Genomic DNA, 24,723 nt, shown 5'->3' on the forward strand with positions numbered 1-24,723 from the left:
GGGGTTTGTCAGTCATGGCGACAACCGGCCAAAGTCCACTGGGAACTGCTCCTCCAACTGCTTCTCAGTTAAATCAAGCGCTTCCTCCTTCCCCAGTTCCCGTAGGCCTGGCTGTAAACTGATGTGATGGACCATACAGTCCTCTTCTCAAATCTCTCCTGATATTTTTCTGACACCTTATTTGGCTGTATTTAATTTATTATTAACCTGTCAGATTATCCATTCTTTTATTTAGCAAACACTTCCTAAATACCTACCTAGTGCACTTACAACTAGTGCCACTTTAGGAATTAAAGTCTTGTCTTCAAGCAGTAGACAAAAATGAAATAGTTATAAGAGGGTGTGATAATTGCTGTGGAAAGATAGTTGTGAGGTGAGAAAGAATGGCCTTCCATCAACTTAAGGGAGAAAGGAAGGCTTCGAAGAGGAGATGGTGGTCTGGTGTGATGAGCATCCTTCACTCCTGAAGAAGGGAAAAGAGTCACAAGGTCGTGCCAAAGGTGGCAGGTACACCAGTGTGATTGGCAGGCTGGCTGGGTGGTAGTCACAGGAGATGAAGCTGGCTGGAGATACTATCAGAACATAAATAGCATTTTATGGCAGGCTATAGAATTTGGAAATCATCCTGAAGCTAAAAAGAGTTTTGGCCAGTGAAGGTGACATGATCAATTTTTGTGGTTTAGAAATATTACTTTGGCATCAATGTGAAGAATAAATTGGAGGAAGACAACTTCCTTTATTTAACTTCCTCCTTCTGAAAGGAAATTCCTCTCTAAGCCTAATTTTCTATGCAGTTATTTTACACTTTATCTGGAAATACATATCCACTATCATATAATCAATTGCCATGATAATCAAACCACTCTCAAATGTTAATTCCTACCTCTGGCCTTGTTCCCAAATCAGGTAAATCCTAATTCTTCCTACTTTAAAGTCATTTCCTTTCTAACATGGCTATCTTTCAACATCACTGGTCTTCACAGCTTGGAGACAATTTAGATTGCCTCCTTTTCCTTACATCTATTGTTCAGGCACAAACATGTTTGAATGCTTCAAATTTTATATTGCCTTTTGCATTCTTTCCTTTCCTCTCCAATTCGTTCTTATCAATATAACTCAGATCTAGGCTGTCTAGATTACTGATACTCTTCAGTAAGTCTGTCAACTGTTTCTTCTTCCTCCAGATGTTTGTTCTAAAAATTGCAACACTGACACCCATGTTTATATTAATAAGGATTAGGACATAGAATATTAACCATGAATTAGGAATTTACTCTGACCCCCTCTCAAACTCACATTCTCCTGTCACCATCTAGAAATAATTCCTATCCTTAATTTTGTGTTTATTGACCCCTTCTACTTCTTTATATTTTTAACTACCAATATATGTATATTGTTTATTTGCCTGTTTTTAAAAGCTTTTTTAAAGGATAAAGCATACTATATTCATCATATTATACATATTCATCATACCATATATAATTATACTATACATATTCATATTGTATATATCAAATATATATTCATTCATATGAATATGTTTCATTCATACTATATATTATATATGAATCATACTATATATTATGATTCATACTTTTTCACTTAATATTACATTTTTAGACTCATCTAAGTTGACATACAAGCAGTAGTTTATTTTCAGTGCAAGTAATATTCCATCATATGAGTCTACCTCAATTTTTTAATCTATATTTTTTCTTCACTTTTTGATATTACAAACAATACCTTTTAGATATTCTGATTCAGTTTAGTAGTGTACATGAGGAGGCATTTCTTGGGAGAATGCTATCTGCTAGATTATAAGTTTTGTGTCTGTTCAACTTTACCAATTATTGCCAATTAGCTTTTCAGTTTGGTTATATCAATTTATACCTCTATCCAAGTTTTTCTTGCTCTACATCCTCTACAATTTTATATTGTCCTTTTTTAAAAAAATTGCCAATATGAAGGGTATGAAATTTTTTCTCATTGTTCTAATTTGTGTTTCTGTAATTACAAATTAAATTGAACATCTTCCTTCACTATGAAATTCCTGTTTGCTCACCTTTCTAGTGACTTTAACCTTTATCTTATTGATTTCTAGTTTTATAACATTCTGGCTTTTTATATATATATATATATATTTTCAGACTTCTAATATTTTATTATTTATATAATTACATTATATTTTGCTTATTTATATTATTAACTTTTTCTATAACAAATACATGTTGCCAGTAAAATCTTAGAAGTTATTTATCAATGAAAGTGTAAATTGGGGATTTTCATTCCAAAATACATCAGTTGCCCAATTCAGTGTGCATTCTCTCTTAGCTCTAAAACATAGTCAGGATAAGAAAAGAGCCTAACAATCCCATACAGTACACAAATACCAATAAATAAATATTTATCAAATTATATATGTTTGAGGTTAAATATTGAGATTAATTTATTTTTCTCTTTTTAAACCATGAAAATATTTAAAAACATTTAGTAGTGCTAGTTAGTAAAGTGCTCTACCAAATTTTATACCCATTTATGGTTTTCACAATTGTGAAAACCTTATAATTAACTCTGAGAATATAAACTTGTCAAGTAGACTTTATATGTCTTTCTAAGATATCTCAAAATTAATAAATTTTATTTTGCTGCATGTACATTTTTAATAGAAGTCTATTTTTAATTTTTATATATACTATAACAAGTGTGCCAATCTGGGCTTCTCCTACCTGCAAGATCCAATTGTGTATTTTATAGAGTGTTTACTATTTTCCAATTCCATATTCAATAATGTCATATCGGTTGGCAGGTTGAAATCATACATAATGGGAGTGTTTATATTATAGAAACTGGAGTTTTTGTTTTGTTTTGTTTTAAGATTGTCAGCTTTGAAATTTACCCACACTGCCACCCCTGCCAATCCATAGAAATCACCCTTGGTAAGGTCAACTATGACCATAAAGTTGTAAAATCTAATTGGAGTTTTTACTTACTTTTTATTTCATTTCTCAGTCACATCTGATACAATTGGTCATTTCTTCTTTCATGAAATATTTTTTCCAACTGGATTTCAAAAGTCTTTTCTCACTTGGTTGTCCATTCTTTCTTGGTCCTTTGACCTATTTTCTTTTCATCTCTCCAATCTCTAAAGTTCAACTTTACCAATTATTGCTAATTAGCTTTTCAATTTGATTATATCAATTTATACCTCTATCCAAGTTTTTCTTGCTCTACATCCTTGAAAATTTATATTGTCCTTTTTTTAAAAAAAAATTGCCAATATGAAGGGTATGAACTTTTTCTCATTGTTCTAATTTGTGTTTCTGTGATTACAAATTTTTTATTATTATTATTTTAACCGGGGTCCCTCAGACCCCCAGTTGTCAAAGGTCCTATGGGACACTATGTCCTCAGGGATGATCAGAGAGTCCAGAGCTAGACATCGTGGGAATAAATGTTGGATTCTTGGAGGCTCATTTGTCAGAGCTCTTCTTTATGTAAACATATTCTCTAGGAGATCTCACCCATGCGCATGTGTCTTAATACTCTTCATAAATTGACAGAGTCTTAGGCAGGAAGTTTGACTCTGGGGGTGTCAACAAATCAGTTCTGGCCACTTGCCACAAAAACCAAACAGAGAAAGTCATTGTGAAAAGCAGGAAAGGAATGTCAAACAATGTGGCCATATTGGGAAGAAGAATGAGATGAACCATCTCATCCCTGTTTGGGGGGATACTGATATGAGCTTCTGGATTATACAGATAAGAGGAACTCAGAAATATGTATTGTTGAGTAGTCTTGGTTAAATTGCATTCTGGTTGATCATTATCTTAGAATGGTCAAGCAGAGCCTTGTAAATAAAAAAGTTGTGTACATCACAATTTGGGTGTTAGTTTCAATTCATCACAATATATTTATCAACCAGACCTGATGTTCCTGGAATTCAAGGTAACTCAGAACAAAGGAGACAAATGCAAAATTGAGGCAGAGATGACAAGCTTTTTTTACCTTCTGTTAGTTACTCATTGGACATTTGCAGACCCAAGCAAAGCGTCTAAGTCCTTGAATGCACATACTTCTTAATCTCATATGCACCCCCTGGCCTTAACAGTTCTTCCGATTATTAGGTGAATATATCAACTGTCAATTTGACATTACCTCATGCATACCTAACAGACAACTCAAAATAAGTACGCATGAAAACCAGCTCTTATTATTCTTTCCAAATTTGTTCTCTGGACTTCCCTATCTCAGTATATCACAATTGTATTTTACCATTTACTTACCCCAGAAACCTTGACATCATTCTGATTCCTCTTTCCTCTCATTTGTCACCTTGATCCAAACCACAATCTTGTGGCTCTGGATTAGTATCTCATAGCATTCTTGTTTGTCTCTTTAAAATCTATTTTCCACACAGTAGACAAAGAAATCCTTTCAAATCACCAAAATTTGTTTCTATCTGCTCCTACAAATTTTTCTATAATCTGACCATCCCCTTTCTCTTTGACCTAATCTCCTATATCTCTCTACACCACCCCTCATAACCCCTCTAGCCACATGCCAATTTTCAAAAACAGAGTCCATTCCTATCATGAGACCTTTATATGTGGCTAGCTCCTTTACCTGAAATACTCTTTCCTCCAAGAACTACAAGATTATCTCATGTGACAACTCATGAGAGACCATGCTGACTGTACCCTGGTAATTTTCTACTATCCCCTCTCCACCTTGCTCTTTATCATGTTTCTTTACAGGATTTCTCACAACCTGGCACATTGTTTCTTAGTTGTGTTTCTCCCCATTAGTACCTAACTAGAAAAAGAGCCCCTGTTTTTCTTACAGCTATATCCTAATAACTTATAAAAGTGTTTGTTTTATAATATAAACTCAGTATTTGTTGCACACAAAAAGCTTAAAATAACATTATATCTCTAGTTAATTATTTTTCATATATAGATAATCAAAAGAAAAATGGATTTGACTGCTGTGCTCTTGTTATGTCTCTCCTGTTCATGTTCTAAAGAGAATATCAAATATGTGAAGGGGGTTTTGTGTAGTGAGGAATGCTCCACTCAATTGCCAAGGTATCCAGCACAGGAAATTAAGTGTGGAAAAATGTAATAATGAAACCTGAGTGAATGCCACAGATTTTTCTATCCCCTTTATTGAATAAAGAACAGTCCTGGATAACTAATTTTTCTAGGTGCAGAAGAGCAATCTGATTAGGCACCTATTGGCTTTAATCTTGTTATTCACACTGGTTACAAAAGTTTGCTCATCACCAGGGTAAAAGTACCAGATAGACACTCCATTATTTCTGTGAAAATTTTCTGAAACCCTCTACTTGATATCTTCCTGCCAAATTCCTGCTGACTGCAAATGAGCACAAAATGTCAGCTTTTGTTATTTGAAGCACTAATGATGGATTTGAAATATTACTCTTTGATTCCAAGATTCACTTTTATGATTGAACTGATGCAATATCCCAAGTCTTCTTGTTAACAAAGGAATCAGAGTACAATAGGGAGCATGATCAAATCCAAATAGACAAAATTTTGGGAATTATTTTTTGAGATTTTTTCAGATTCTAATAAAATTTTTAAAATTATGCCCCCCTCAAATATGTTGAATTTTCTAGGGAATGAAGGGTTCAACCCAATTGTTAAGAAATATTTTTTTTCATTTGTGGTTTGAATTTTATACACTAACATGGATAACAACCAATCAAATATTTGATAATAGATTAAAGAAATACTTAAACTTTAGAGTTAAATAAAGTCATTACTTTTATTGTTCTTACTATTTGAAAGACTCTTCTTATGTGGTTTTGGTACTCATCAGAAGATACTAATAAATTAAAAAGTATAATGCTTAGGCTCTCTTAGTTCAGCTCTAAATCTGTTTCCCTGAAGTATGGTTTAACTCATGTGGGAGCTCATCATGCCTTGTAAAAATTATGTGTATAATTCATTTCAAGAACAATGAAACTCAATTGAAAGGTGATGGCTATAAGGGATCTCAAAACAGAAGTCCAGTCTCCATAACCCAATCCTAGTTTTGAATACACCAGAAGGTTGTTCCTGGAAAATTTGAAAAATCTGATATTATATTATAATGACTGTATTCATAATAATAACACATTAAAGTGTTATTTTTCTGAATATCTGAATTTTACATTTAACTATATTTACTTGATAAATTTGGCAACCTGACTCCAGGTCATTGACCCAATTCTCTTTTTCCTCGTATGGAGCTTCTTTCTAGTTGATGATGCTAAGTATACACCAATTTTTGCCATTTCTGACATCAGAAGCTATAAGTATGGTTAAACAGAATGGTAATATTATGGGAGTATGGCATGTACATAGGAATGCCTGATTTGGCTGATGTTGTAGTAGTACTAGTAAACTGAGGATAGAAAGACAAATGAGGGAGGAAAGAGTATGCTGGTGCAAGAAAAGCATGTATCAGGACACAAAGGTATTTGAGAACATAGTATAGTCAACAGGAACAAGTTGTGCAGTATTGCTAGTGTTTAGGAGGTATATGTGATAATGAGTAGGAGATCCAGCCTAGGTTAGTTTCTTGAGCAAAGTTCTTGGCAATCTTGCTAAAGAATTTGGCCTTCATCCTGGAGGGAAAAGGGAGTCATTATCATTATCCAAAGTACATGTATGAAGACATGAATTGGTGTGAACATACTTTATATACAACCAGAGATACGAAAAATTGTGCTGTATATGTGTAATAAGAATTTTAATGCATTCCTCTGTCATTTATTTTTTTAAATCAATTAAAACAATTTTTAGAAAAAAAAATTAAGAGGAAGCTGAAAGGTCAGGGCTTTGACTGGATTCATTGGAAAGCAAAGCCTGAGACAAGGACTTGGGTGTGGGTACTTTATTTCGGAGATAGCCCCAGAAAGCAGGAGTGAGGGAGCAGAAAGAATGAGGCAGAAAAGAAGGAAAACCCAATATGAGAGTGAATTGAGTGAACCACTGCTGTAGACAATTGGGGCTTGACTCCATCAGGATCTCTGAATAGGGTACAATATGAACTTCTGGAAGGATAAAAGTTGGGGTACTTATCAAATGGTTCCCATTTTCATTTGGTCAAGAAGGGTGGGGGGAAACTCCTCTAGGGTTTCAGGCCTACAGTGTACAGAGGCCAAGTAAGTTCCAGTGACTTTCTTGGCTTGGAAGGCAGAAAGCAGAAGTGGGAACATAGCTTGAAGTGCAACACTGCATGAATCTGAGATTATGGCTAAAATTAGAGAAAGCCGTGGGGATGGGATTCAGGACACCAAAGTATCTGCTATAATCAGAGATTTGTCTATAATTTACATAGCAAGAATAATTTAATTGCAATCTAATCACAGGAATTAAAAGGGAATCATTCACAAGAAACCCAAGGAGAAGAAAATATTAGTTGACACAAAAGTGTTATAATTTATTATTTAGAATTTAAATATTTTAAATAATCTTATCTATGATGAACTTGTTATCTAAAAACCACAGTGCTGCTAATGCTTCCAAAACTATAAAACAAGCCAAAGATGCACAGAAAGAATGCAAACATTGTAAATCTATATGAAGAGCAAACTTGCTTTTTAAAAATAGGAAGAGTAAAATGCTTCTTAGTATGGTTTATATGTAGTTTTCAAAATTGTGAATGGATGTTCAAACATAAATAAATTGCTTTTAACTGAGTTAGCTAAATTTGTGGAAGTTAGAGAGATGGAGAGAGAATATTGAAAATCTTCTCTATGAGGATTTTTTTAAAATATATTTTTTAGTTGTAGTTGGACACAGTACCTTTATTTTATTTTATTTTATTTATTTTTATGTGATACTGAAGATCAAACCCAGGGTCCTGCATGAACTCTACCGCTGAGCCACAAACCCAGCCCCACGAGGATTTTAATATGTGTCAATTTTGTACACTTCATAACTACCTTAGGAGTAGGGATTATCATTCTCTCTAAATATAAAGTAACTGAAGTTCAAAGTGATTAAAAGACTTGCTCCTAGTTATACAGCTAGTTAATGCAGAAGTCAAATCCATATCTTCTTGCCTCCTCTTTCCATTTTATTTTGCTATCTTAACAACTAGTTATTTTGCAAGATAAAGCACTGAAATACTAGTAAATCTTTAAAAAATAGGATTACAATATCAACAGATACTATTGCAGTGTTATATGCTCATATAATATGTACTTTCATATTTTTATAACCAAAATAATATTTATAATATAACAGAATCTATTCAGGCCACATGAAAGCAATATGAAAGTGTTTCAGTGTGGAAAAGGTTCTTTTGGCCATGGGCAAAAGTTTAGTGAATATAAAATTATATCAGTATTTTCAAAAATAGAGGGGGAAAATATTTTCTGTGGTCATGTTTTCCAACTTTAAGTATATTTGCTTATCATTTTAATATAAACAGGGTGTATTTATATAGCCTAAAGCAATAAGAACCAGATTCCTTATTTTGAAGATGCCAAAAATATATCTTCAAGGATGATAAGCAATAACAGAGAAGAGCGAATCAAAAATATCAAGTTTCTATCTGATTCCTGACCAAGATTTAAGTTTTATTGCACAAATATGCCACGATGACACATACTTACAGTAGTACCACCCACCCAACCCTGAAGCAAGGAAGGGTCTGCCAGCATTCTCACTATAATCTTTAATAGGAATTCTGATGTTTTAATGCACATGAAATTGGCATTTAGGTCCTCAGCAAGATGCATTTTTATCTTTAAAAAATTAAAAACGTAAAGAAGGAACCTAAATAGTATCAGCTGACTTTGATTAGAAGGCTGAGAGCATGTGAATTCTGGTGAACCATTAGACCTAATGATGTCAGGGAAATTCCTGAACTTATCCTGGTGACACTGAAGTGCAGCCAAAGAATAATGCCTGTGTTAGTGAGCTTTTTTTTTTCTTGCTGTGACTAAAAGGATCTGACCAGAACCATCATAGAGGAGGAAAAGTTTATTTGAGGGCTCACAGTTTCAGAGGTCTTAGTCCATAGAAGGCTGGCTCCACTCTTCAGGGCTGGAGGCCAAGCTGAACATCATGGAGGGAGATCATGGCAGGAGAGTGTGGTGGTAGGAAGCAGCTTAAGTTGTGATGTGAGCAGAAAGCAGAAAAAGAGACTTCACTTGACAGATAAAAATATATATACCCCATTTCCACCTCCTCTGGTCACACCCTACCACTTCAGTTATCACTCAGTTAACCCCTATCAGGGGATTAATTCACTGATTGGGTTAAGACTTTTACAACCCAATCATTTCTCCTCTGAACCTTCTTGCATTGTCTGGCACATGAGCTTTTGGGGGACATCTCACATCCAAACCATAACAATGCCACAGGAAGGATTTTTATTTCCAGGAGTACTAAGAAAGGTGCAGCATCTAAATTCTTCAAACTATTCCAGAAACTACACAGTAATAAATGATCATTGAATCTTAATTTAAATCATTCTGCTTTTCATTTCACAAAGTAAAAAGTGTCGTTGTTGTTGTTTAGAAGGCATATTTCATTATGCTAGAAACAGAGGCTCAGAAGCAGAATGCCTTTGTTTGGATCCCTGATACATTTAATTCTTAACTAAGTGATCATAACTATGTTGGCAAGTTACTTTACCCCTTTATCCCTTCACTTCCCTCTCTATAAAATGAGCCTAGTGCTAGTACCTGTCATAGTTTTGAATGTTTAATGAATAAATATGAGTAAATGCTTAGAACAAATAATAAACAGCAAGCATTCATTAAATGTTGAAAACTAAGCCAAAAGTGATCCATGTTTGTATCACATGTGAAGTATGATGTTCTTGTGTGTGTGTGCTTGTGTGTATATGTATGAAAATGTTTTTCTCTATAAACTAGTGGTCCTCCAAAAATCATCGTAACTATAAATTAAAACTTCTTTATGAAGATTATAAAAATAATAGATATATTTCTTAGAATTTATAATGTTATAGTGAGAGAAAACTTTAAAAAAATATTTTTAGTTGTAGACAGACACAATATTTTATTTTGTTTAATTAGTTTTTTATGTGATGCTGGTGGTCGAACCCAGGGCCTCACACATGCTAGTGCTCTACCGCTGAGCTACAGCCTCAGCCCCAGAGAAAACTTTTATAATGCCAAAATGTATGAGGCGCTTAAGCTGGGAGTGAGGACAAAACAACCAGCAAATTCATTCATTAGATATGACCCTCGTCTAAAGGAGTGTTGTCTGATAGAAACAGAGGAGAGCTACTTTATTTCTTAAAGTCTGTCTCAAGCTCATCATGACTTTAATTTCTTTGCAGATAGAAAGTAGAAACATTCATATAGGCATTATTGTGGGAAAAAATATCAAAGACTCCTAATGTAAAGTTAGAATTTATTGTTTACTTTTAATTATTTTGAAGAGAGAAAAGAAGTTGTGTTCACTCCCAGAGGGCCTTGACACCACAGTCTAGTTTCTTAATCTATCCACTTTCAGGATTTCTTTTGAATATAACTTAGCCTAAGAATACCCTTCCGATTGAGATGAGGGCTGGGATCAGGAGAAATCATGAAGTTCTGGTTAGCAAATGCAAAAGTCAACCTGTAAGGGGTGGTAATAAACATACAAGTGAAGGCATTTACAGTTTGTACAGTAAAATATTAAGATTTTTCCTTTTCCTGAGACTTTCACATTTTCTCTGGAAAAGTTTTACAGCACAAGTTTCTGTCTCCTATGGCAGCCAGGACTAGGGCTGAAGGAGTGCAGATGGGGGATGTGGATAGCAAGGCGTATAAGGGTGGGGGCATATGCACAAATAGTTATTTGTTCTGCGTTTCCATGTAATTCTAACTCTGTGGCTTTCTTGGTCTCTTGTGAAGACTGGGGAAAAATAAAAGCATAAAGGTTTTTACCTTGCAAATAGTATAATTCTAACATGTTAATAAACTCTAGGGATTTTTAAGCAATCATATTAAATGATTTTAAAATTCATTTATTAACCTGATTCCTGTGTAGACATGCCAATTAAAATTATAAGTAATTCAGATAAAGTGTTTCTAATGAGTACTATTACTAAAACAAGTTAAATTTGTAAATATGGCAAACCTTAAACTTGTTTAAAGGCTTCAACACTGAACACAGACATAATAGGATTCCAACTTAAAATCTCAAGTCTAAATTAATTATCCAACTTCTTAACTCACATTAGATTTACCATAAAAAGATAACTAATGTTGTGGTTTATAATCACACAAAATATCAAACATGCATATTATTTCTTAATTAAAATATCTTAGTATGTTTTTGAGTTCTTTATAGATACATATTGTGTAAAATTCAAATCCTCTAAGAGTTGGTAGATACTTGACACAAGGAAAATAAATACCATTGCAGTTAATTGAGGTAATCAAGTACATGATATTCGGACTAAGATGTTGAAGAGATTCTAATCCACAACCCCAATGAGATACGCTATTTATAATCATTATATCAGTGGTTCCATAACTCACAAAAGAAGTGATCCCTTCTCCCACTTCCCTGGGTCCTATTTATACACATTACCTCATTTTTCTGCCTACTCAGAATTCCAAAGTGTTTGCCCATATGATCCTTTGCTTTAAAACAGTATTTATTTTGATTCCTAATTTAGGAAAATGAATTCTCCTTTTAACTTTAACTAATGTTCAACTTATTTTAAAACTTTGAACTTAATGTATTCTCTCATTTTAAAAATATTCTTGGGACTATATTACTGATGTGGATATTAGAATACTTGATTACATTTTAATTTAACGGCTTTGTCTTGCTAAGGATCCTGACTTGAGGGGGTCTTTCTAATATCATATCCCCTTCAGTCATAAGTGTCTTCTTAAAGATTTGGCATTCTTTAATTTCAATATTGTTCATTGATAAATAAATGAGTCAAAAGTACCACTATGATCAAGTGAAAAGATTCAACAAGAATACATATAATTTTTTAACTTAAAAAATTTTTAAACTTTCTATTTGTTTAATATTGCAGTCTTATGGCTTTTTATACATTCCATTTTTTCAATCAATCAACCATAGTTAATAGTCTCCTTTTGATGCTCACACTGTAGCAGTTTTGGCTAGTAGGAACCCCTTTAAAGTTGGCTCTTGTGCCTGTTTGATATAGCCCCAATAATCTTTGAAAATGTTTTGATTTCTTGCAATGGTTGCTTTAGGCTCATTCTGTTCCTGCTCCAGATTTGAAGTGAGCCATTTCTTCAGATTAAGCCCAGATTTCAGTAGGGGAAAAAAATAGCATCAGGGAGAATGATCTAATGATGTAGGCACTGAAATAAATAATATAAAACATTACTTCTGGGCTATATCACTGGACCAAGCTCAGGAAATATACACATACTGATGTTTACTTCTTAGTTCTAACAACAGAACATTTCTATGCTTTTAATTCTAAAATTATAGCTCTGTTCCTCTTTAAATGAAAATCTTAGTTCTTTGGGAAAATAACAAAAGTACTTATTTACCTGAGAATCTTAAACAAAAAATTCAAAATCATGATGCTAGTCATGCAATTAGTAACATTCCTAAATTAAATTCAAGGTTTTCTATGTAGTCCTTTCTGTTTTTTAACTGCACCCTTCTGGATAGTGGTATGTGAAGATGAGGGAGGGGTAGGAACTGTCTGCCCAGTGGGAGAATTTTATTACTTACACTGTTAGTACCCAGTGATAATAAACAACAAATCAACTTTTAGTCATTTTTCATTATTGTTTCTCAATTCTGTTCAGGTTGTGAACTCTTACCATGAACCTAGGTTCCCCCACTTTCCAAGCCCCTACCTTTGCCCCCATATGTGACTGTGACAGGTAAATACAGCCAAATCTCTAGACCCCCTGATACATTCTCATTTAATTTTGCCATGTAAAAGCGTCCTTGCATAGTTGCCTTAGTTTGATTTGTTTTCCATTTAAAGACTTTGGCATCTGTACAGCTGACAGTTTGAAGTTCTTAGTAGGTGACTGCTTTAAGCTGCTGTCTCTTTTTGGTAGCAGAGCTCACCTCATGGAAGGTGATGAAGCCCCTCTCCCATTCCACCTTCAGAACACAGAGAAACGTGAGCAGCTTAGTATCCAAAATTTGGTACATGAGCTTTATTTTCCTACCATCTGGTTCATCTACAATGAGATAATGTATATTTATAAGTGCAAGATTTATATATTTCAGTCCTGGCTGGCACACAAAAGAAGAAAATCTGCTTCCTACTATTTAATTTCTAGTGATATTAGAACTGTCATACTTTCATGTATTCAAATACATAGCAAATTTCTTTTCTAAATCCTATTCTGATATTAAAGCTTTTAAATTTATCTTGCTCCATTTTCAAATCCACACTCTTTTCTTTTTTACACCATACAATATTCCCTTATCAACACAATATTCAAGCTATGTATTATAATAACAAAGTTGCAGAATAAAGATCCAAATGGTTTCATACTTAGAGTTAGACTAGCAAAGAACTAAATGTAAATACAGGCTCTTAAGTTTTTATCCAAAAATATCCTGTTTTGACTCTTATCAAAACAGAATATATAAAATCATCTTTATTTTAATTTTTAACTTATAAATGTAATATATAATATTACATAAATATATAAATGCATCTGTGTAAGTGCATATATTTATATACATACGTGTGTACTGGTTTTGTGTGTGCGTATATACATATATAAATAGGTTAAATTTTAAATATTTAAATATAGGTTTAAACCTCATACACATGTGTTCACAATATCACCCTGTTTTGTTGGTTAAAAGCACATTAATATCTGCTAGTAAATAATCAAATACAAACTTCTTATATTTTGTTTTATACACACACACACACACACACACACTAATTTTAATTAACAGCCTTAGAAAAAAGCTCAAAATTTTTGGTGCATTTATCCTAGCATTTCTAATAAATTCATAATTCTAAAATCTAACTAAAAGAGAAATCTGGCATCTATCAAGACAAAAAAATAAGTGAATAATTAAATAAAGACATGTATCACTAAAATTTTCTACAATCATTTAGTAGTAGCTTCTGCTAGAATTAATTCACAACAAAATAAATTTTGCTACTGGTAAACCCTGTAATTGCATATGTTTATGTTTTGCAAAATATTAATATAAAACTTTGGATATTTAGATTTTAAATAGAAATTCAATTCCTTCATTTAATCAAAATATGCCATTTGCAAAATTTCTACTTCTGCTTTTTGAAGTAATTACATTAAATTCTACATAGCAAAACAAAAACAATGTTATTTAAATTTAGGTAAAACCATTACTTTTTGCAATTTTAGCATATATTTTAATCTCCTAGTGATATTAAAAGGCCCGAAAGATTAATTAATCCAAAGGGAAGGATTGGTGAATGGGCTTCTAATTACAGGTGTGCTAATGGTAAAAATCTAAAGTGACCCTTTTTTTCTACCTCAGTTTCCTACTTATTCCATAGCGTGAGGACTGTTCTTTTCATCCAAAAGATAATTTATCTTTTTGGCTTTAAATCTGGTAGGGTCAGGTTAAAGAATTATTCATTTAAAAATAGGTTTTAGCCTCATACACATTTGTTCACAATATCACCCTGTTTTGTTGGTTAAATGCACACTAACATTTGCTAGTAAATAATCAAATGCAAACTTCCTATTTTGTGATATTAACAATTGAAACTTCGGGGTTTGGATTGGGTATTTTCTAACAATTTCATATAGTTAATTTTAAGAATGTTTGTAGGAAACTTGGCACTCCAAGATTTTTTGGAGAGAGTTGCTTCACAATAATAAAAAAAAAGTTTAAATTTCAATATGTACTAAAGTCTTCTTCTAGAAAAGGATCCTCTTGAACACCAGAAATTCTTTATTCTGGTTCTTTTGTAAGGTAAACTTATTCTGAGGAGTTACTCTAATTTTATTTATTTGTAATTGTTGAAATTTTAAGGTTCAACAAGGAGAAAGAAAATTTTCTGTTCCAATAGACTACTGGGGAGGTAACAGGTTTTCTAAGTCCATTATTGGTAGACTATATCCAAAAGTCCATTATTTGTACAGCATGTCAAAAGTCTCAGTGATGAAACTCAGAGGACAGTGTTCTACTTCTACTTCCTTTCTCCCTTTCCCTTCCTTCCTTCCCTACTTTGTTCATCCATTCCCTTCTTTTATTTTTTCCTCCTTCCGTCCTTCTTTCCTTCCTCCTTTCTTCATCCCTTCTTTATTTCTTCCTTTCCCTCTTCCCTTCCTTCTTCTCTCCTTCTTCCTTTCCTCTTCCCTCCCTTCCTCATTCTCTCCTTCTTTCCTCCCTTCATTTTCTTCTCCCCTTTCCCTAAAGTCCTTAATGCAGCTTTATAATCTCTGCTGGTCTCTGATGGAGATAATTAAGAATACATCTTTTTTGTAAGCTTCAGTTTCCAACAGACACAGACAACTTCAAGATTGAGTTATTCCAAAGTTTTTCTTGGATCTTTGATAAAACCAACATCCATGAGAGTTCATTTTGGCCATTTCGGATGCCCCGTGCCAAATTTTAGAAATCTGGGACCCCAAAGGTCCAATATGACTTAAACAAATACTGTGTTCCTCTTTGAATTGCTAAACTGAGAGAAACCCATGATAATGTTGACCCAGGCTAGGGAGTAAAACAAGATACCCATGTTTTTTAAATAAAAAAATTAAATGTAGGTTTGAGCGGCCTAGAGGCTAAAAGCTACATGGACAAATGGACAAGTTCAATTTATTTTTCTATCTAGAATGACAATGTGTTTCTCAACTAAAATGAGCTCATGCATGAATCTAATCCACAGTTGAAAAGATATGTATATATAGTAAGTTATATCCATATATCTTTCTAAGAATAACAGGATTTTAGGAAGAGTCAGTAAAATAAGATAGTAAAGGATTTCACTTGGGTTATTTTATGCAAAATAAATTTTGTCTATGACTGTTCCTGGAACACATGCATATACAATTTATTTGTAAGGAATAATATTGAAAATATGAACTAATGGAAACTTCTTAGAGCATCAGGGGATTTAAATCCCTGATGGTACTCCCAATTGTAAATTATTAGATATGGGAGAAGACAACTGAGTCCAGGAGGTTGTGGTTTAAGGTTAAGAAAACATATCCAAACCAGGCGAGGTGGCAAATGACTGTAATCCCCAGTAGCTCAGGAGGCTGAGGCATGAGGATCGCAGGTTTGATGACAGCCCCATCAACCTAGTGAGACTCCGTCTCAAAATAAAATAAAATAAAATAAAAAGGGCTGGGGATGTGTTTTAGTGGTTAAGTGCCCTTGGGTTCAATCCCTGGTTTGAAAAAAGAAAAAAAGAAGACATATCCAATGGATGGAAAAACATCGACTGAATCCAGGTGGCAGAGAAGTCTCAGAGGAGTCCATCAGAGGAAAATGATGCTTAGGGAAGAAAGATAAGAGTTTCTTCTGATAGTTTAGACCCCAATCTACAAGGACTTTGTCATTCTGGTGCACTGTGGAAAAGAACTGCTTGTGAGTAGAGGAGGACCTACAAGATTATGAAATGTGGGGCTCAGACAATTTTGCTTTAGAGTCTCTGACAGAACATTAGTCATGCCAGGAACATCTTCCTCTCTACCTTCAATATCTGCTCATATTCAGCAAATGGCAGAGACCCACACCAAGGACAATAAGGGATGGAGTGAAGGTATATAGAGAACTGGACTTAGAAGCCTAATCTGTTTCATTCTTAGCATCAAGAAAATAACACAGTTTCTGTCTTTAGGGAAAGTAGTTCCAGCAGTTGCTAGCTCTAAATGGTCTAAAGAGATTTGGCATGACCAGCAACTACTGTAGCTCCCAAGCAATTGACTTCCTGCAATTTCCCAGCATCAAAAAGGCAGTGTCAATGTCAGTGAAAAATGTCAGACTCATATGTCTCTTGGTGACAGACTGGTATCTAGGAAGGTCTGTGGGTAGCAGTAGATGAAAGACGTGGATATTCACAAGAAACCTATAAGACTCCATACCATGTCAAGTGGGAACCAAGGAAAGTTACTGAATTTTTACTAAATTGCTTGTGGGACCTGAAATTGTTATGCATCTGTGACCTTTTATTATTCCTATCAGTTGGCAAAGTCTGTGGTACATGTTTGTTTCCTGACTTTTTGATTAATGAATTATAAGTTCATGTAAACATTTACCATCATTTATAAGCATTTTATCAAATGATTTTTAGATGCAGTGTGATATCTATCAGAAGGACATACAACAATTCATTTAACTAATCTTCCTGATTTGGGAATTTAAGTTTGTTTCTATGTTTTCATATTTTAAATAGTGGTTCCATAAAGATATTTTAGATATATATTTACAGATATGCCTTTGTATAAACTCCTAATAATTTTGGAATTTTTGTAGCTTTTTTAACTTTCACTTTAGTGTCTGTTCTTTTTTCTTTTTTGTGTTTAAAAAATATCCTTTCATGGGGCTGGGGTTGTAGCTCAATAGTAGGGTGCTTGCCTAGCACTTGTGAGGCCCTGGATTCAATCCTCAGCACCACATAAAGATAAATAAATAAAATAAAGTTATTGTATCCATCTATAACTACAAAAATATATATATTTAAAAAAGTCTTTTCATGAATACTATACTTTCAAAAAGCAAAGGAATTTAAAAAATAAATGAAGAAAAAAAGAAAAATAAAAGATTTTATGACTCTATGCTTAGTTGCTTTATCCCATTCATGTCATACATATGGTACTCAAATCTATTTTCACATCAGCATTTGACACTGATAATTAAGCCAATTTTAACAAACATGAGGAAATTTTTTTTTCCTGAAGACTTCCCTCTCATTTTCACTTATCAAAGATGCCATTCTCTCAAGGTAGGTGAATAGAAATTGAAATCACAAATATTCAAATACATTAACAAAGAGAATTATGAATTATTGTTTTGTTAAGTGACAATATCCAAGTATTCCAATATAGTCACATGCCTATTTGTCTCTCTAAGGACGAACTTTTTACTGCATGAATTAGTAGTCATACCCCAATATGAATGTAACTTTTGTACAAAAAGTCATTTTTTGAAGCATTTTGGAAGTAAATTAAATATTAAAATTCATGCCCAGATTTTTTTCATAAAGCTGTCAACTTTCCTTACCTTAAAAGTAAACTATGTGAGACAAAAAATAAATAACTAAAAGCTAGACAAAGAAACACCCAGCCAAGAATTTTGAATTAGAGGAACAGCACTCAGCTCCTCTATATGGCTGCAAACTGCCTAGTTGTTAATGAGAATAACAACAGCTACCACATAAAGAGTTCTCTGTGGGGCATGTAATATACATTAACTAGTTCTCCAAAAAACCTTATGAGGGAGGTTGCTATTGTCACTACATTTTAGATAAAGAAACTAAAACTTAGAAATCTTCAGAACTTTTCCCAGTACCACATAGCAAGCAAATCAAGGTGTGTAGAGTTCTAGAATGCTAAACCATGCAACTGTGCCCAATTTGAAACTGGTATAAATTTTAAAATATCATCTTGACATAGTAGACCTGCCTTGATGTTCACTCTTATGGCTCAGGTTGGTCTTAATCCAGGAGGCAAGAAAAACAAATATAATTATCTGTACATAATTAATACAGTCCTGAACTCTGAAACTATTGAAAATGCATAGATATAATACTTTCTTAATTTGCTTCGTGAGTAGAGAAAGAATGTTATTTAAGAAGACATCTGATGAGAAAGGACACTCAGGCTGGTAGCTCTTCCCCTACTCTCACAGGTACTCTTTGCCTTTGGCTCCCTGCTCTCAGTTTCTACCTCTCTGACCAGGCCAGTAGTCATGCTCTCCCCACAAGACTCCAGGTGAAGAATTTAGGATGGAGGTTTAGCCTATTTAAGTGTTTGAAATAAAATAAGAACTTTTGTGATTAACCTTATGCTATCTTATTTCCTATGCTTGATTATATTAAAATACTTCCTCAGCCTTGAATTATATTTTGAAATATAATGATGTTGCAGAAAGCAGTATTGCCCCAGGGAGAGATGGGAATTTGGGGGGGGGGTGAGGAAAGAGGTTGTGAAGTTCTCCAGTACCTTCAATGAGCTGGTAGGGAGGAGCAGTGGGCAGGAGAAACTTCCCAGTGTCTCTAAACCAGCACTGACCTTTTCTAACACTAATGAAAACCTGGGAGTTGAGCTAGCATTGACTCACCTCTAGTACCACTCCAGTACCACTTAACACACCCTAGTATACCAGCCCCTCAGGTTGAAGTTGGCCAAAATGCTATGGATTGTCCTTAACAATTGATACCTATCTTTGTCCTAAAGTGCAGCACTGTGTAAACATCTCAGATTGTCTCTTTTCAGAAACCAAGAGACTGTCAGTTCTTTGACACTGAGGGTGACAGTATTGCTGTGGAAGCCAAAGTCCTACAGTGGCACCCAACACTGATCGTGTTGCTAGCTGGAGAGTGCTGTGTAACCTAGCCAGCCCCAGAGCCCCTCCCTCCCTTCCTCCCTCCCTCCCTTCCTTCCTTCCTTCCTTCCTTCCTTTCTTTTATATGACAGTGGAATGCATTATAATTCTTATTACACATATAGAGCACAATTTTTCATATCTCCAGTGTATACAAAATATATTCACACCAATTCATGTCTTCATACCTGTACTTCGGATAATAATGATCATCACATTCCACCACAGAGCCTCTTCTTATCTGGTCACAATACCCAAGATTTTGGTCTGGATCACAGTTGGTCAGTGTGGAAGTTGAGTTTCCCTGCACTACTGCTTCCATTTCTGTTTGGCAAAAGCACCAGGCATTTCATTACTTCTTGACTTCATCATTTCTGTCTCGCTGCTAACATTCAATAATACACATGGCCAGACATCTTTCTAAAGAATTTGATTTTTTCTCTTAGAAATTCATCTTTATTTACCCATTACCCAGGAAATGGTCCAACCTCACCTTCCTCCTAGGTGAACTTGCTTGAGATCCAAATTAGAGATATGAGTTGTTTTTTAGAAAGAAATATCAATGTATAAAATTAAAGATTTACTACATTAATTAATTAATAAAATTAGTAAACATTAATATATTAATTAAATGATATGCCAAATGACATACCAAATTACTTAACTGGATCTTATACATCTCTAATTCTAATAAGTTTGCTGACTACTTCCTAAAGAGGTCTGTCTCAAGGAAACAAATTATGTGGGAAACTTTGCTTATAAAACCCATGGTACTAATAATATAATCTGAACAATACTACTAAATGTGACATATCTGACAGTAGCTGACAGATACAAATGGACTTAATTAAGTATTAATAGTAATAAATCAAGACAGGGTTTAAATATGTGATTGAATATGACTTTTCTATCAATAAAAATCTGTGATCTTGCTGTCCTCAAAAGAGATAAATTTCTATTGCTTAGGACAGTATAGTAACTACTACATAATGAGGCTCACCTGTCATCAAACAGCACTGACATCTTCAAACATGCATGATGGCTCATTAACATAGTTAAGTATTTTGTTCACACACCCAAGGATCGGCCTATTCATTTTAAGAAAGTGGAAAATATTCACAGAGCTCATGGAAAAAGTAAGAAGGCCTGTTGAATGCTTATGAAACAATCTTGAGTGTGTTTGTGTGTTTATGTGTGTACAACTCTGTACATATTCCAATTTATAAAGCAGAGTATAAATGCTCTAGATCCAGAGACCACAAGCTAGTGGTCTTGCAGGCAAATTCAGCTTGCAGACATGAAGACATACTTTGTTTGGCCCATAGTGTTTTAAACATAGCGATGTTTCAGGCACAAAGTCTGGATTTTTAAATTTCATTTTGGCAAATCAGGCAATACTGGGCATCTCACATAACAATAGTTGGTTCATTCTAAGTAGAAGCTGTTCCATCTAGGTACAATACCCTCAGATTTGATATGTTCTTCCCTCCACTCTACTCTATTCTAGCTCAACTTACTCATTTGCATTACCCACTTGGCCCCTGGACCCTGTAGGAATTTGAATTTCTCTCCTCTGTTCTAGACATTCAAAACTCAAACACATAAGAACACAGAAGAGAATAACTGGTCATGAAAACTAGAGTATTTGAAGAAAGTTTCATGAATAAAGGATTTAATTTGGAAATTTAAAAGTTAATTTAAGTGACATGGGATAGTCAACATGGAAAAGAAACATTCTAAGTAAGGGACTGTAGGATGAGTGAAGACATCAAGGCATGAATGATCTTGGTATGCCGACTTCAAAGATTTGGGTAGGTGTAAAACTCACATTTCACATGAAGAAGATAGAAAGTATTTGTATTAGGTCTGATTTGGTCAGAAATTAGGGTCTACCAAAAAGAAGTAGCACAAGGAAAAGTGGTAATTTATAAGTAATTGTAGGCAAATGGCTGTGTTGGGAGAGGCCACATTCAGAGACCAGTTTGGCAGTGGTACAGTGATTAGGTGTAATATAGGAGGAAGACCTGGCTAGAGGTTTGTAGAAATGGGAAAGAGAAGGAGGCAACAGATGGGACATTTTGAAGAAGAAAACAACTGGCCTTATAGAATACTTTCCCATAATCAGATTGTTCTTAGGTAAATTGTTATCCTACTTTAAAATATCGGGTGTATTTATTTCATAAATTGACTGGTATAGTCCATTTTTAAACAAAATCTGTTTTTTATGTTTTACACGTTAGTAACTTTTATTTAATTAAAGCTACTTTTTTATAATGTTATTTTTTCATTATTAATGTTATTTTCAAGTATTTGTAAATAAATATGTCAACTTATTTTATAGGACTGATAATGTGAAGAATCATTATTAAACTGTTGGTTAGCTGAGCATCAAGTGACATATTTCTCTTGCTATTTTATGCAACAACTGAAGATAAATCCCTGAAGTTGGTATATGCTAAATTTGTATTTGGGCTAATATGCCTTTACCCCTATGCAAGTCTCGGGTTAAGCATTGGTCCTGATTCAAGGTCTGGCTAAAGGACCAGCCTTCTGTGCCTGGCTCTGATGCATCTAGCTAAGAAGCAGATTTTAGTTTCATTAAGATTTATAGTTATTTTAACTCACATATTAATTAAAATGCCTCCTACCTGAATTGAAATATTATGGTATCAACACATTATCTAATAAAACAATTTATACACAAAGAAGATTTTATTCTCTCATTTCAGAAGATCCGCCTCTAAATTTTAATGACTTGACTGGATGTCAGCCAGTGTGACTTTCACTCCACAGATATCATAAATCCAGATCTTTTAAAGATGATTTCACTAGATGTTGATGGTATCTATGCAAGCAAGATCTATCTAAAACAAAGTACCAGTCCATGGTGATTCTTCTGAATGTGAGAACAAATTTACATGTAATTTGTGACAATATATTCATGGGTTTAGACTAATATGTACATATAATGAACTGTCTAATTAAAATTGAAATTATGATATATTCTATTTTGAGTCTACAAGGATAAAACTTAAATTTAACATTTACAGTGTATTTCAATCATAGAAAATGTACAAAGACTAACACACATAATTACATTTAAAATATATATATACATTATAACAAAATATTTTACTAATAGCAATAACTTTCAGAAAAAGGGCATACATTAATTGTATTTAGTGATATCTTTGAGTGTCTTTCTGAAATTATCTTCTGAGTTGTCTGTCTTATTTTAAAAACTGATGCTCATTTCAAGAAACTGAAGTTTATATACCATGCACATCTTCTATTAAAAAATATATTCTACTACATAACTCTTGCTTAGTGGATAGGAAAGTGTCAAGCTTTCAAGTTGGATGTTCAGAGGCCTTTGCATTTTTCCTACTATTAAAACTGGCAGACTTTTGGTTCCTGAGGGCATCATTGCTACCTAAAACTGTTTTGAAAATTAAGAAACAAGAACTTCTTTTGGTGGAGTACTAATATGCTATTTGAACTATATCTAATGTGAATTTGAACTATATCTCTGATACATTTTTGTTTCTCAGTTCCAAAATGCTAGTTATTTCAGTAGTTTAAAAAAATCTGAAACCTGAATCCTTTATGAGTACAATCCCTCTTCAAATTAGAAGTTATACTCATGTTGTTGCACGTACCAGTACTTTAATATTTTCTATAGCCTTGGTTTTTAAAAATATCACTAGGTGTTGGCATCTAATAGATAAATTTGCAATATTGGTTTGTTGGCTTGTCAGTACCTCTACATGAAGGTGAGCTCAATAAGGACAGAGCCTTATTCTGTTATGTTTACTGGACTCCCCAGTGTTTACAGTGCCTGGAACCCAGTAAGTGCTAAGTTGATGAACTTTAAATAAATTTGATGAATTACTGAATTTTTAAAATTTACTTTGAGGTATGGGACATTGTTCCTGTCAATTGTTTTCTTCCCTATCAGGAAGAAGTGATATATGTATGTGTGGAAATAAAAAAAAAAACTTAAGCATTTTGTGAAACCAATTCATCACATCATCCCCTTGAGATTTATACCACTATGTAGAAAGTTTCCATGATACAAGTTGAGGAGGATAAAGGGACAGAAGTCAATGTAGCCCATAAAAAGATGAGACCAACTAACTCAGTGCATCAGAGAATCATAATAATGGTAATAAATCACTTATGATAAATTCAAACAACATTTACTTTTGGCAGGTAACTTTGTGCCAAGTATTTATCCTGCATTCCCTTTATTTATGATAAAACAAAAGTGACATTACACTTTGTCATGAAAGAATGCTGTAAGTGATGCTTTTAAAAATATATACACTGTTCTTGAAATAATATCTTCCTGATTTATGTTTATAGATGTTGCTATGCACATGCTAGGGTAGATGATATAAAGAAGAGTTGTGGTCAGAAACCATATGAGTAAGAATTGATGCATTTCTCATTAGATTAGAAGTCTTAATTCCTTACTCCCAACAGGAATTGATCTTATCATCTTTGTAGATATTAATGATAAACAGTGGAATAAAATTCAGATGACTTCAGATCTGTGATGTAACATATTGTAATTACACATGCTATACGAGGAGATTACTCTTCTGGGAACTCCTTAGGGGGTTCTCCTTCTAGTCCCACGTTATTTTTCAACATGTAAAAATCACAAATTTCAGGCTAACAGTACCTTGACTTTATTTGATTATATTTTTATGTTTGTCATAGAAAAGCACATGCACAAGACCTAAAGGAGAAAAAAAGAGAGAGAGAGAGAGATAAAGCAGATCTTCTGTATAATTTCAAGGTGCTGCTGGATTTATATTAACTCATGTTACAAATGAGTACAATTGTTTATGAAATGGTCATGTGTTTCATAACTTCTCCCCTAATTTATAGACTTTGATCCGGCAAATGTTGGTTTTTATCTAGATGAAGACTGGGAGAAAATAGTAAAAATATTTTATGGTCTTAGACCTTCTATAAGAACATATATTGGGCTGAAAGTTCTGGTTTTCCAATTATATCAATTGGGCTGACAGAGATCCTATCTGTTATGCCCCCATCAACCTCTAGGTCTCTTCTGTGTTATGGTATGTACTCGACCCTCTAGCAACAATTGGTCCTCTTAGGAGAAAGGATCAGACTTATCCACCTTTCCTTTTTAACGGGTGTGTTACCTTGGGCTAGTCTATAAGCACTATGGAAACAGTTTTTCTTAACTGTA

The 24,723-nt window shown here is 33.7% G+C and overlaps 1 non-coding gene across 1 annotated transcript; it reads right to left on the reverse strand.

The window, feature by feature from the left end:
- Positions 1 to 3,358: 3,358 nt before the first annotated feature.
- On the reverse strand, positions 3,359 to 3,451 carry LOC113190176 (small nucleolar RNA SNORD88). The gene has a single exon (XR_003301752.1). It is a non-coding gene; the product is annotated as a small nucleolar RNA SNORD88 (small nucleolar RNA).
- Between the last annotated feature and the right edge of the window lie 21,272 nt (positions 3,452 to 24,723).

Source organism: Urocitellus parryii, chromosome 1 (genome assembly GCF_045843805.1).
Source record: "Urocitellus parryii isolate mUroPar1 chromosome 1, mUroPar1.hap1, whole genome shotgun sequence".
Classification (NCBI taxonomy): domain Eukaryota; kingdom Metazoa; phylum Chordata; class Mammalia; order Rodentia; family Sciuridae; genus Urocitellus; species Urocitellus parryii.